Below are 14,241 nucleotides of genomic sequence, written 5' to 3' on the forward strand. Positions count from 1 at the left end.
GAACATCCTTTTCAGGCAAACTCTTTTTTCTTAACTTTGGAATGTATGGAGGCAGAATCTTGTGGCCTGGTATATAGTCAATTTCCTTTAATTTTTGCCTTCTTCTTATTATTATTTTAAATTTGTTTATTTTTAATTGGAAGGTAATTGCTTTACAATGTTGTGTTCATTTCTGCCATACATCAGAATGCCATGAATTATTCCATGAGTATACATATGTTCCCTCCCTTTTGAACCTCCATCCCACATTCTACCCTATCCCACCACCCTAGGTTTTCACAGAGTACTAGGCTGAGCTCCTTGTGTTATACAGCAACTTCCCATTATCTATTTTACATATGATAATGTGTATCTTTCAATCCTTCTCTCTCAATTTGTCCCACCCTCTTCTGTTCCCACTGTGTCCACAAATCTGTTCTCTATGTCTGAGTCTCTATTCCTGACCTGCAAATAGGTTTATTGGTACCATTTTTTCTAGATTTCATACATATGCACTAATATACAATATTTGTTTTTCCCTTTCTGACTCACTTTAGTCTGTATAACAGGCTCTATGTTCATCCACCTCATTAGAACTGACTCAAATTCATTCCTTTTTATAGCTGAGTAGTATTCCATTGTATACATATATATATACATGTACTAAAACTTCTTTATCCACTCAACTGTTGAAGAACATTAGTTTGCTTCCATGTCTTGTCTATTATAAATAATGCTGCAATAAGTATTGTGTACATGTGTCTTTTTCAATTATGGTGTTTTTAGGGCATATTCACAGAGAAGGCAATGGCATCTCACTCCAGTACTCTTGTCTGGAAAATCCCATGGATGGAGGAGCCTGGTAGGCTGCAGTCCATGGGGTCGTGAAGAGTTGGACACGACTGAGTGACTTCACTTTCACTTTTCACTTTCATGCATTGGAGAAGGAAATGGCAACCCATTCCAGTGTCATTGCCTGGAGAATCCCAGGGTTGGGGGAGGCTGGTGGGCTGCTGTCTCTGGGGTTGCACAGAGTTGGACACGACTGAAGCGACTTAGCAACAGCAGCAGGGCATATTCAGGCAATTTTTGTACTCGAACTCCTAGCTGGATTGGCTAAGACTGTCAGTTGTCATTGAGGTGTGAGGCTCACCTTCCCAATCCTGATGTCCCATCCTCTTTTTTATTTGCAGATATAAGCCTCTCCCTCCACACTTCTTACACTCTTAGCTTTTGGTTGTTGTAAAAGAAATGTGGGGAAACTATATTAAGTCTAATGAATCTCTGATTTCATTCATGTACCTCCCACTTAGGTAGTATCTGACAAGTACAGTACACTACCATCCATATTTATATACACTGTACACATTCTCTATATTGTAGGAAGAGTGTTCAAGGTGAATTGAAGTAAAAGTGAGAGGTAAGAGAGGAGATAGATCAGGAGGTGGAAATGGAAAGAGGTGGAAAAGAGACAATTGGTTGTGCAGATTAAAATTTACCTACTAGTGAATAGAAGGTCATCAGGTCATGAGGGAAGACTATGTATATGTTATAGGGCAAAAGACTCACTTTGCCCTGTAAGAATCGCCTGATAGAATACTTTTGTGTCTCTAGAAACTCACTGTTAAGAGGGTTGGAAACAGATGGGCTGTTGACCCTGGAATTCAAGATAAACGCCAATGAATAAAGTCTGAGGTCTGCAAAAGTTCTAGGATTGGGGTAATCGAAATCAAGAAGCATATGTGTATTTTAAATATCTCTATCACAAATATCTCAGAAACAGTTGGTGAAATACACTGAATTCATTTAAAGACCTTCATATAAATTACTTCTTGTATTTACAAGAGTCTTGCAAATTAGAAATTTTTTTTTTTCATTTTGTTAGAGAAGGAAAATAAGGCCAAGCCCCTTCCCAAAGTCATACAAGAGAAAGTGATGGGCTAGATTCAGAATATCAAATCAATAGCATCTGTACCATTGCCTTTATTTAAAGCATATTTAATGAGCAAAATTGTTCTGTTCAAGCAGAGCAGATTGTCCAATGTCTGCTTAAAGACATTCCTTTTAAAAACAGCTTATCTTTGAGTTCAAATTATTTACTAACTTGAGAAACCATGAAACCTCAGAGAATTTGGCAGATGCATGTAGATGGACCTTGAGCCTACCCTGGACTAGCACTGCAAGATCAGTAATTAACAAATTCAGTCCAATAATCCCATTTCACAGGCAGTGGGATGGGTAGGTAGCAACTGCGCTCCAAGTGCCTGTGTACTGCCAGTTTCCTTCCTGCTTATGGAAAATCCCACACTGACATTTAGCTCATTTAGCCTTGTTCTAAAAAAGAGCTATTCAAAAGGTAAGCTTATTGCCTAGTTAGTAAACAATTATATAACAAGGCAAATGCCAGAAACTTGTCTAAGATCTGGTATACAGTAGTGCTCAAAAGCTCTTTAAAGATTGAATGAGGCATTTAATATTGAGAAACTTCTATTTTCCTACATCAGTTCAGTTCATTTCAGTCACTCAGTCCTGTCTGACTCTTTGAAACCCCATGAATTGCAGCACGCCAGGCCTCCCTTTCCATCACCAACTCCCAGAGTTCACCCAAACTCATGTGCATTGTGTCGGTGATGCCATCCAGTCATCTCATCCTCTGTCGTCCCCCTCTCCTCCTGCCCCCAATCCCTCCCACTCCCAGCATCAGGGTCTTTTCCAATGAGTCAACTCTTCACACGAGGTGGCCAAAGTATTGGAGCTTCAGCCTCAGCATAAGTCTTTCCAAAGAACACCAGAACTGGTCTCCTTTAGGATGGCCTGGTTGGATCTCCTTGCAGTCCAGGGGACTCTCAAGAGTCTTCTCCAGCACCACAGTTCAAAAGCATCACTTCTTCGGTGTACAGCTTTCTTCACAGTCCAACTCTCACATCTATACATGACCACTGGAAAAACCATAGCCTTGACTAGATGGACCTTTGTTGGAAAAGTAATGTCTCTGCTTTTTAATATGCTACCTAGGTTGGTCATAATTTTCCTTCCAAGGAGTAAGCATCTTTTAATTTCATGGCTGCAATCACCATCTGAAGTGATTTTGGAGTCCAGAATAATAAAGTCTGACACTGTTTCTAATGTTTCCTCATCTATTTCCCATGAAGTGTTGGGACCAGATGCCATGATCTTCGTTTTCTGAATGTTGAGCTTTAAGCCAACTTTTTCACTCTCCTCCTTCACTTTCATCAAGAGTTCCTCTTCACTTTTTAGTTCCTTTCACTTTTTAGTTCCTCTTCACTTTCTGCCATGAGGGTGGTGTCATCTGCATATCTGAGGTTATTGATATTTCTCCCAGCAATCTTGATTCCAGCTTGTGTTTCTTCCAACCCAGCGTTTCTCATGATGTACTCTGCATAAAAGTTAAATAAGCAGGGTAACAATATACAGCCTTGACGTATGCCTTTTCCTATTTGGAACCAGTCTGTTCCATATCCAGTTCTAACTGTTGCTTCCTGAACTGCATACAAGTTTCTCAAGAGGCAGGTCAGGTGGTCTGGTATTCTCATCTCTCTCAGAATTTTCCATAATTTATTGTGATCAACAGCATCAAAGGCTTTGGCATAGTTAATAAAGCAGAAATAGATGTTTTTCTGGAACTCTCTTGCTTTTTGATGATCCAGTGGATGTTGGCAATTTGATCTCTGGTTCCTCTGCCTTGTCTAAAACCAGCTTGAACATCTGGAAGTTCACGATTCATGTATTCCTGAAGCCTGGCTTGGAGAATTTTGAGCATTATTTTATTTGCGTGTGAGATGAGTGCAATTGTGCAGTAGTTTTAGCATTTTTGGCATTGCCTGTCTTTGGGATTGTAATGAAAACTGACCTTTTCCAGTCCTGTGGCCACGGCTGAGTTTTCCAAATTTGCTGACATATTCACAGCATCATCTTTTAGGATTTGAAATAGCTCAACTGGAATTCCATCACCTCCACTAGCTCTGTTCGTAGTGATGCTTTCTAAGTAAGGCCCAGTTCATTCCAGGATGTCTGGCTCCATAGTTTCCTTTAAAAAGGCAAATACTTAGTAGTTTGGAAAAGGTTTTCAACAAAGATTAAGTAAAATCATTATTATTTATTAAATGCCTAAAGTGATGGCTTTCAACTATGTAATTTATACAATCTCATTTAATCTATATACTTACCTTGAAAGCTTTTATTTAAAAAGAAATAAACAATCAGATAAATTAAAAACATGCCCACAGTTACTTGCAAGTAAACAGTGCTATAATGATTTGGATTCAGGAGAGATTGACTTCAACTGCAGAGCATGTTTTCTATCACATCTGGTTTCTAGGTGTGGTTCTTGGACTAACAGCATCAGCATCACCTGGAACATGTTAGAAGAGAACATGTCTTGGTTCCAACTCAGAAATACTCAATCAGTAGCTCTGGAGATAGGACTCAGAAGCATTGTTTGGATAGATCTTCAGGAGATCCTGATATAGTTCAAGTATGAGAGTTCTTGTACCAGATCATCACCTTCTCAAAATTTATTTGCTGGCCTTTCACTATGCCTTTGCTCTTATCCCTGAATTTGTGCGTAGGCATTCCCTGAGGATATTTTCAGGTTTCGCTCCAGACTACTTCAATAAAGTAAATTTTGCAATAAAGTGAATCACATTAGTTTTTGTTTCCCAGTGCTTGTAAAAATTATGCTTATACTATACTATAGTCTAATAAATGTGCACTAGCATTGTGTCCAAAAAATGCACAAATTATGTTTTTAAAAAATATTTATTAATAAAAATGCTTACCATCATCTGAACCTTCACCAGGTCATAATTATTTTGCAGGTGGAAGGTCTTACATTGATATTAATGGGTACTTACTTATCAGGTTGGTGGTTGTTGAAGTTTGGAGTGGCTCTGGAAATTTCTTAAGACAAAAATGAAATTTTCTGAATTGGTTAACTCTTCCTTTCATGAATGATTTCCCTGTGATGCTGTTTGATAGCATTTTACCCAAAGTTACTTTTACTGTTGTAAAAGTCATGTTGTACATGACTGCTCAGTCATGCCCAACTCTTTGCAACCCCATGGACTATAGCCCACCAGGCTCCCTCTGTCCATGGGATTTCCCAGGCAGGAATACTGGAGTAGGTTACCATTCCCTTCTCCAGGGGATCTTCCCAACCCTGGGATCAAACCTAGGTCTCCCGCTTCACAGGCAGATTCCAGGGAAGCCCAAAGTAGAACTTCTTTAAAATTGGAGTCAATATTCTCAAACCCAGATGGTGCTTTATCAACTAAATTTATGTAACATTATAAATCCTTTGTTGTAATTTCTATCATCTTCAAAGCTTCTTCAGCAGGAGCAGTTTCCATCTCAAGAAACCACTTTCTTTGTTCATTCATGAGAAGGAACTCCTCAGTTATTAAAGTTTTATCATGAGATTGCAGTAATTCAGTCACATCATCAGGCTCTACTTCTAATTTTAGTTCTCTTGCTATTTATACCACATCTGCAGTTCCTTCCTCCACTGGTCTTGAAGCCCTCCAATCATCTATGATGGTTGGTATCAAATTCTTTCAAACATCTGTGATTTTTGATATTTTAACCTCTTCCCATAAATCAAAAAAGTTCTTCATGACATCTAGAATGGTGAATTCTTTTCAGAATGTTCTCAATTTAGTTTTCCCAGATCCATCAGAGGGATCATCATCTATGGCAGATACAACATTATAAAATTTATTTCTTAAATAATAAAAACTGAAAGTAACAACTACTCCTTAATCCATGGGATGAAGGATGAATGTTGTGTTCAGTTCAGTTCAGTTCAGTTCAGTTCAGTCGCTCAGTCATGTCTGACTCTTTCCGACCCCATGAATCGCAGCACACCAGGCCTCCCTGTCCATCACCATCTCCCGGGATTCACTCAGACTCACGTTCATAGAGTCCGTGATGCCATCCAGCCATCTCATCCTGGGTCGTCCCCTTCTCCTCCTGCCCCAAATCTCTCCCAGCATCAGAGGGTTTTCCAGTGAGTCAATTCTTTGCATGAGATGGCCAAAGTACTGGAGTTTCAGCTTTAGCATCATTCCCTCCAAAGAAATCCCAGGGTTGATCTCCTTCAGAATGGACTGGCCCACTGTTTCCCCATCTATTTCCCACGAAGTGATGGGACCAGATGCCATGATCTTCGTTTTCTGAATGCTGGGCTTTAAGCCAACTTTTTCACTCTCCTCTTTCACTTTCATCAAGAGGCTTTTTAGTTCCTCTTCACTTTCTGCCATAAGGGTGGTGTCATCTGCATATCTGAGGTTATTGATATTTCTCCTGGCAATCTTGATTCCAGCTTGTGTTTCTTCCAGTCCAGTGTTTCTCATGATGTACTCTGCATAGAAGTTAAACTAGCAGGGTGACAATATACAGCCTTGACATACTCCTTTTCCTATTTGGAACCAGTCTGTTGTTCCATGTCCAGTTCTAACTGTTGCTTCCTGACCTGTAGGTTTCTCAAGAGGCAGGTCAGGTAGTCTGGTATTCCCATCTCTTTCAGAATTTTCCACAGTTGATTGTGATCCCCACAGTCAAAGGCTTTGGCATAGTCAATAAAGCAGAAATAGATGTTTTTCTGGAACTCTCTTGCTTTTTCCATGATCCAGCGGATGCTGGCAATTTGATCTCTGGTTCCTCTGCCTTTTCTAAAACCAGCTTGAACATCAGGGAGTTCACGGTTCACTTATTGCTGAAGCCTGGCTTGGAGAATTTTGAGCATTACTTTACTAGCATGTGAGATCAGTGCAATTGTGCGGTAGTTTGAGCATTCTTTGCCATTGCCTTTCTTTGGAATTGGAATGAAAACTGACCTTTTCCAGTCCTGTGGCCACTGCTGAGTTTTCCAAATTTGCTGGCATATTGAGTGCAGCACTTTCACAGCATCATTTTCAGGATTTGAAACAGCTCAACTGGAATTCCATCACCTCCACTAGCTTTGTTCATAGTGATGCTTTCTAAGGCCACTTGACTTCACATTTTAAGATGTCTGGCTCTAGATTAGTGATCACATCATCATGATTATCTGGGTCATGAAGATCTTTTTTGTACAGTCCTTCTGTGTATTCTTGCTACCTCTTCTTAATATCTTCTGCTTCTGTTAGATCCATACCATTTCTGTCCTTTATCGAGCCCATCTTTGCATGAAATGTTCCCTTGATGTCTCTAATTTTCTTAAGGAGATCTCTAGTCTTTCCCATTCTGTAGTTTTCCTCTATTTCTTTGCATTGATTGCTGAAGAAGGCTTTCTTATCTCTTCTTGCTATTTTTTGGAACTCTGCATTCAGATGCTTATATCTTTCCTTTTCTCCTTGGCTTTTTGCTTCTCTTCTTTTCACAGCTATTTGTAAGGCCTCCCCAGAGAGCCATTTTGCTTTTTTTGCATTTCTTTTCCATGGGGATGGTCTTGATCCCTGTCTCCTGTACAATGTCATGAACCTCATTCCATAGTTCATTAGGCACTCTATCTATCAGATCTAGACCCTTAAATCTATTTCTCACTTCCACTGTATAATCATAAGGGATTTGATTTAGGTCATACCTGAATGGTCTAGCAGTTTTCCCTACTTTCTTCAATTTAAATCTGAATTTGGCAATAAGGAATTCATGATCTGTGCCATAGTCAGCTCCTGGGCTTGTTTTTGTTGACAGTATAGAGCTTCTCCATCTTTGGCTGCAAAGAATATAATCAATCTGATTTTGGTGTTGACCATCTGGTGATGTCCATGTGTAGAGTCTTCTCTTGTGTTGTTGGAAGAGGGTGTTTGCTATGACCAGTGCATTTTCTTGGCAAAACTCTATTAGTCTTTGCCCTGCATCATTCCACATTCCAAAGCCAAATTTGCCTGTTACTCCAGGTGTTTCTTGACTTTGTACTTTTTCATTCCTGTCCCCTATAATGAAAAGGACATCTAAGTGGAGGCGGCTGCGAGCCGGGTCACTAAGCTCGGCAGAGAGGAGCTACCCTATGTCCGAAGTCAGGGGCAGCTGCCTAGAGTGCCAGGCTGCGACGGTGCAGGAACGGCCGAGAGGAGCTACCTTGCATCCGAGGTCAGGGGTGGCGGCCGAGAGGAGCTACCCTGCATCCGATGTCAGTGGCAGTGGCTGGGAGGAGCTACCCCGCCTCCGAGGTCAGGGGTGGCGGCCAGGAGGAGACACCCCGTGTCCGAGGTCAGGGCAGCGGCCAGGTGGAGCTACCCCGCGTCTGAGGCCAGTGGCGGTTGGGATCAGGAGTGGCCAGGAGAAGCCACCTTGCGCCCGAGGCCAGGGGCGGTGACCTTGAGGAGCCACCTGAGCCCAAGGCCAGGGCCGGTGGCCGGGAGGAGCAACCCGAGAAGTGGTGGCTGTGCAGGCACAGGAGGGCCTAGAGGAGCTATCCCACGTTGAAGGTCAGGAACAGTGGCGGTAAGGAGATACCCTTCATCCAAGGTAAGGAACAGCAGCTGTGTTTTGCTGGAGCAGCTGTGAAGTGATACCCCACTCCAAGGTAAGAGAAACCGAAGTAAAATGGTAAATGTTGCAAGAGGGCATCAGAGGGCAGACACACTGAAACCATACTCACAGAAAACTAGTCAATCTAATCACACTAGGACCACAGCCTTGTCTAACTCAATGAAACCAAGCCATGCCTGTGAGGCAACCCAAGACGGGTGGGTCATGGTGGAGAGGCCTGACAGAATGTGGTCCACTGGAGAAGGGAATGGCAAACCACTTCAGTATTCTTGCCTTGAGAACCCCATGAACAGTAGGAAAAGGCAAAATGATAGGATACCAAAAGAGGAACTCCCCAGGTCATTAGGTGCCCAATATGCTACTGGAGATCAGTGGAGAAATAACTCCAGAAAGAATGAAGGGATGGAGCCAAAACAAAAAAAATACCCAGTTGTGGATGTGACTGGTGATAGAAGCAAGATCTGATGCTGTAAAGAGCAATATTGCATAGGAACCTGGAATGTCAGGTCCATGAATCAAGGCAAATTGGAAGTGGTCAAACAAGAGATGGCAAGGGTGAACGTCAACATTCCAGGAATCAGTGAACTAAAATGGACTGGAATGGGTGAATTTAACTCAGATGACCATTACATCTACTACTGCAGGCAGGAATCTCTCAGAAGAAATGGAGTAGCCATCCATTTCCTCACCTCTCAGCCTTCATAGAATTGAATGAAGTTAGGGCCTTGTTCTGGATTAGGATTTGGTTTAAGGGAATGTTCTGGCTGATTTGATCTTCTATCCAGACCATTAATAAACTTTCTCCATATCAGCAAAAAGGTTATTTTGATTTCTTACCATTCCTGTCCGAAATGCAGTACTTGGATGCAATCTCAAAAACGACAGAATGATATCTGTTAGTCTCCAAGGCAAACCATTCAATATCACAGTTATCCAAGTCTATGCCCCAACCAGTAACACTGAAGAAACTGAAGTTGAACGGTTTTATGAAGATGAATGTTGTGTTAGCAGGCATGAAAGCAACATTAATCTCATTGTAGTAGAATTGATGTTTTTGAATTGTGGTGCTGAAGAAGCCTCTTGAGAGTCCCTTGGACTTCAAGGAGATCAAAGCAGTCATCCCTAAAGGAAATCAGCCCTGAATATTCAATGGAAAGACTGATGCTGAAGCTGAAGCTCCAATACCTTGGCCACCTGATGTGAAAAAAACTGATTATTGGAAAAGACCCTGGTGCTGGAAGAGGTTGAGGGCAGGAGGATAGGGGTCAACAGAAGATGAAATGGTTGAATGGCATCATCAACACAGTGGGAATGAATTTGAGCAAACTCTAGGAGACAGTGAAGGACTGGGAAGCCTTCATGCTGCAGTCCATGGGGTCATGAAGAGATGGACACAACTTAGTGACTGAACAACAGCAACAAACGTCTTCCTCAGAGCTCTTGGGTGAACAGGTGCATTGTTGATGAGCAGTCCATGGGGTCACAAAGAGTCAGATATGACTTAGAAGCTTAGGTCTCAATAGTGGGCTTAAAATATTCATTAAACCCTGTTGTAAATCAATGTCATCCAGGCTTCATTTTTCTGTTTATAGAGCAGAGTTGATTTAGCATAATTCTTAAGAGCCCTGGGATTTCCAGAATTGTAAATTACATTGGCTTCCATTTAAAGCTACCAGCTGTGATAGCCCCTAACAAGAAAGTCTGCCTGTTATTTGAAATCAAGCATTGACTTTGCCTCTCTAGCTATGAATGTCTTAGATGGCATCTCCTTAGAACAGTAGGTTGTTTAATCTACAATAAATGTCTGTTGCTTAGGGAAGCCACCTTCATCAATTACCTTACCCAGATCTTTTGGGTAAGTTGCTACATATCACTACATGCTTTAACTTGCATTTTGATATTATGGAGATGACCCTTTCTTAAACCCCATGAAGCAGCCCCTGACAGCTTCAAACTTTTATTCTGCAGTTTCCTCACCTCTCAGCCTTCATAGAATTGAATGAAGTTAGGGCCTTGTTCTGGATTAGGATTTGGTTTAAGGGAATGTTCTGGCTGATTTGATCTTCTATCCAGACCACTAATAAACTTTCTCCATATCAGCAAAAAGGTTATTTTGATTTCTTACCATTCCTGTGTTCACTGGAATTGTGCTTAAAATTTCCTTTGAGAACTTTTCCTTTGCATTCACACTTGGCTAACTGTTTTCAGCCTGTCTCAGCTTTCAACATGCCTTCCTCACCAAGTTTAATCATTTCTCACTTCTGGTTTTTAACTTCAAGTGAGAGATGTGTGATCCTTCCTTTCACTTGAACATTTAGTGGGCATTGTAAGGTTATTAATTGCCCTAATTTCACCATTTTTGTGTCTAAGGGAATGGGGGAGTGGGGAGGGGAAGAGGGAGAATAGCTAGTTGGTGGAGCAGAAGGAACACCCATACATCAGTTAAGTTCAAGTCTTATATGGGAGTGATTTGTGGTACCCCCAATAATTACAATCGTACATAAAAAATCACTGATCAAAGATCACCATAACAAATTTAATAATGAAAAAACTTGAAATACAGTGAAATTTACCAAAACGTAACACGGAGACACAAAGTTAGCAAATGCTGTTGAAAAATGGTACCAATAATCTCGCTCAACTCAGGGTTGCCACAAATCTTCAATCTGTGAAAAACCACAAATATCTGTGAAGCACAATAATGTGAGGTATAAGAAATAAAGTGAAAGTGTTAGTCACTCAGTCTTGTCTGACTCTTTACAACCCCATGGACTGTAGCCTGCCAAGCTCCTCTGTCCATGAAATTCTCCAGGCAAGAATACTGGAGGGGATAGCCATTCCCTTCTCCAGATCCAGGGTATCTTCCTGACCAAGGGTCAAACCTGGGTCTCCTGAACTGCAGGCAGATTCTTTACCATCTGAGCCACTAGGGAAGTCCCAATACCTGCATACTATTTACAGGGATTTTACTGACCAGAAATGGTTTCTCTTGGCTTCAACAATTTGTCAGACCATTCCTGCAATGGAAATATTTTTCTCACATAAAGAATAATAACATTGCACACTTCTTCTGGGGATGCTAAGTATCTTGGAAATCAATTTTTAAATAAGGACTTTTTTTTCTCCAAAAAAATTGCTACTCTCTATAGTTTTACCACAAATCTTAATAGAGTTTTATTTTACCTGCTAAATTATTTCAGTATGAAAAATGATCCTACAATTAAATGTTAAATGATGATTCCTTGTGGGACATTTTCCAGTAAAGATAAAAATGATCAGCTAAGTAAACTAGTCATTGAGGTGGAATTTGTTCACCATCATTGCAAATGATTCATTTGTTTATCAGTGTCATCTGAAGGTGGCCTAAATTCTGTGGGCAGCTTCTATTTTCCACAATGATATCCAAGTCAGCAATTTATTGCATCCATCCATGACCACAGCACAACAACACAATAATGTTAACCCTGATTCTGACTACAGCAGCAGTAGTATGCTGGGAGGAAGCTTTCTAGGAAAGCCAGAGGAAGGGCAATCTTGCAACATACACAGAAAAATGAGATTATGTTCTTCAAACCTGCTGGTCCCAGGCCTGCTGTCCCTCTGATTCTCCATATTGTCTGTTCCACTGTGCTGGCTCCAGCCTCCTCCCTCTAATCTTTCTCCTCTGTCTCTTCCTCCCTGATTCTCTACAAACAAAGAAACTTTCTTGAGATCCATTTCACCAAGACACTGAGCTAATCATGAATGTGTTTCTATTTATTATATATATTCAAAATGAAGGAAACATCTAATTTTTGAAACTACCCACATTGATTTTACAATACCATAGTGGAGCATGGAGATGTCACACAGGTTTTCAGTAAAAGCAGGGACAGGCAATAGAACAGGTGTTGCCACCACCTGGATCTTGCCATCCAGACATGCCAGCTGGTGCTGGGTCTGAGCAATGTTGGTGACCCCATGATATGATGTAAATCTTCCCATTAGATGGAACCAAGCAAAAGATGATGCTTGCTTTTGCATATGAATTTAGATTTAAATTTCTGTTTTCTCTTCATCTCTTTGCTAGCTCCCTATTAGCTTTCCTTGGGGAAAGAATAACACTGATGACAAGCACTGTGATTACCCATGTCTAATTTGGTGTTATTATTGAATCTATTTAAGAAGCATGATATACCTTATACTGACAGATTTTTATGCTCTCTTTTTTCCTTAAGGAAACAGCCACCAAATTCTTAGAAAAGGAAAACAACCCACAAGCAAGACAAACATTTGAGGTGATATGAAAAACAACAATGCTGATGTTTGGGGCCTCGCAGTATAGAGGTCTCTGAAACACAAGAGTTCAGTAATGAAGGTGAGGCAGCTGAGTGGGAGTCAGGACCCAAGAAAAGCTCATCTGGCTTTCAGTACTTTTCCCCTCCCATCTGGTCTCATAACAAGTGTTATAGGACCCTGAACAGGAGGAGGCATTCTGGAACCAGACAGTTTGGGGATTAAAATCCTGGTTCTGCCACTGAGTAGCTGCGTCACTGTTAGGGAGTTATTTATTTCTCTGTACCTCAGTTTCCTCATTGATTAAATGAGGGATAACAAAGTACGTGTGTCTGGTTATCATCAACTGTGCTTGTGCTAAGTCACTTCAGTCATGTCCGACTCTGTGATATGGACTGTAACCTGCCACTCTCCTCTGTCCATGGGTTTCTCCAGGCAAGAATACTGGAGTGAGTCACTGTGTTCTCCTCCAGGGGATCTTCCCAACCCAGGGATCAAACCCACTTCTGTTATGTCAAACCTGCATTGGCCACCTGGGAAGTCCCTAGAATCTATTTCTGTATAACAAATCACCAAATACAGTGGTTTAAAAACAGCAGACATTGCATTCCCTCTCACAAATTTTGCGGGTCATTAATTCAGGAAAGGCTCTGCTGGCCAGTGCTAGCTCAGAGTGTCTTCCTGGGTTGTGGTGGTCAGGCAGCAGCTGAAACTGGACCTGAGGGTGAGCATATAAAGCAACAGAGGATGGCAGCTGCTTCATCTGCATTTAATAATTTTACTAATATTTATTGTCCGTAAGAAAGACTGGCTAATGGTAGTTTTCAGTAACAAGTCCATTGCATCACAAATATACAGACTATAAAAAACAGGTCATGGTGGTGGTTTTGGTTCTAAACAGGTCTGCAAAAGGTCCACATTACACTTTCCAAAAATGAAAAAATGTTTAAATCTAAAATACAGCAACCTACTTTGGAAATGTCCAAGTATCAGATCTGTCCTTATCCTATGTACAGCCAGAAATGAATGACTATACTGAAATACATTACTGAAATGTCATACTTCTCATCTTACACACTACCAACGTGTCCTGCTGGCTTCTAAACTAGTGTTCAGGGCCTTGGGCATGTGCCAACTGGTGTTGGGATGTCACTGGCAATACCGGTAGAAGTTAAAACCCTGTCTGAATGTTTCTTATAACTGGAGTTATCAGATAAATGAACATTACCCTTGCATTACTCAATGCTTTGAAAGGTGATTTTATGTGAAGGTAAGACCTGACCCAGACTGTTTGTGACTTGAAGCTCTGGGGCAAGCTTTTTGTAAAACTTCTCTTCAAAAGGAAAGGGATCCAAATTTCATCAGAACTCTTCAGATACCAGCACCAGGAAGACTGACTATTCCTTCCAACACACGTGAATATCTGGGAGGACTAAGGTAACACTGCAAACACTTTAACAGTGTATATGTCAAATCCTGTTAAAACAAATTTCT

This window comes from Oryx dammah, unplaced genomic scaffold (assembly GCF_014754425.2).
Source record: "Oryx dammah isolate SB20612 unplaced genomic scaffold, SCBI_Odam_1.1 HiC_scaffold_27, whole genome shotgun sequence".
In the NCBI taxonomy this organism is placed as follows: Eukaryota; Metazoa; Chordata; class Mammalia; order Artiodactyla; family Bovidae; genus Oryx; species Oryx dammah.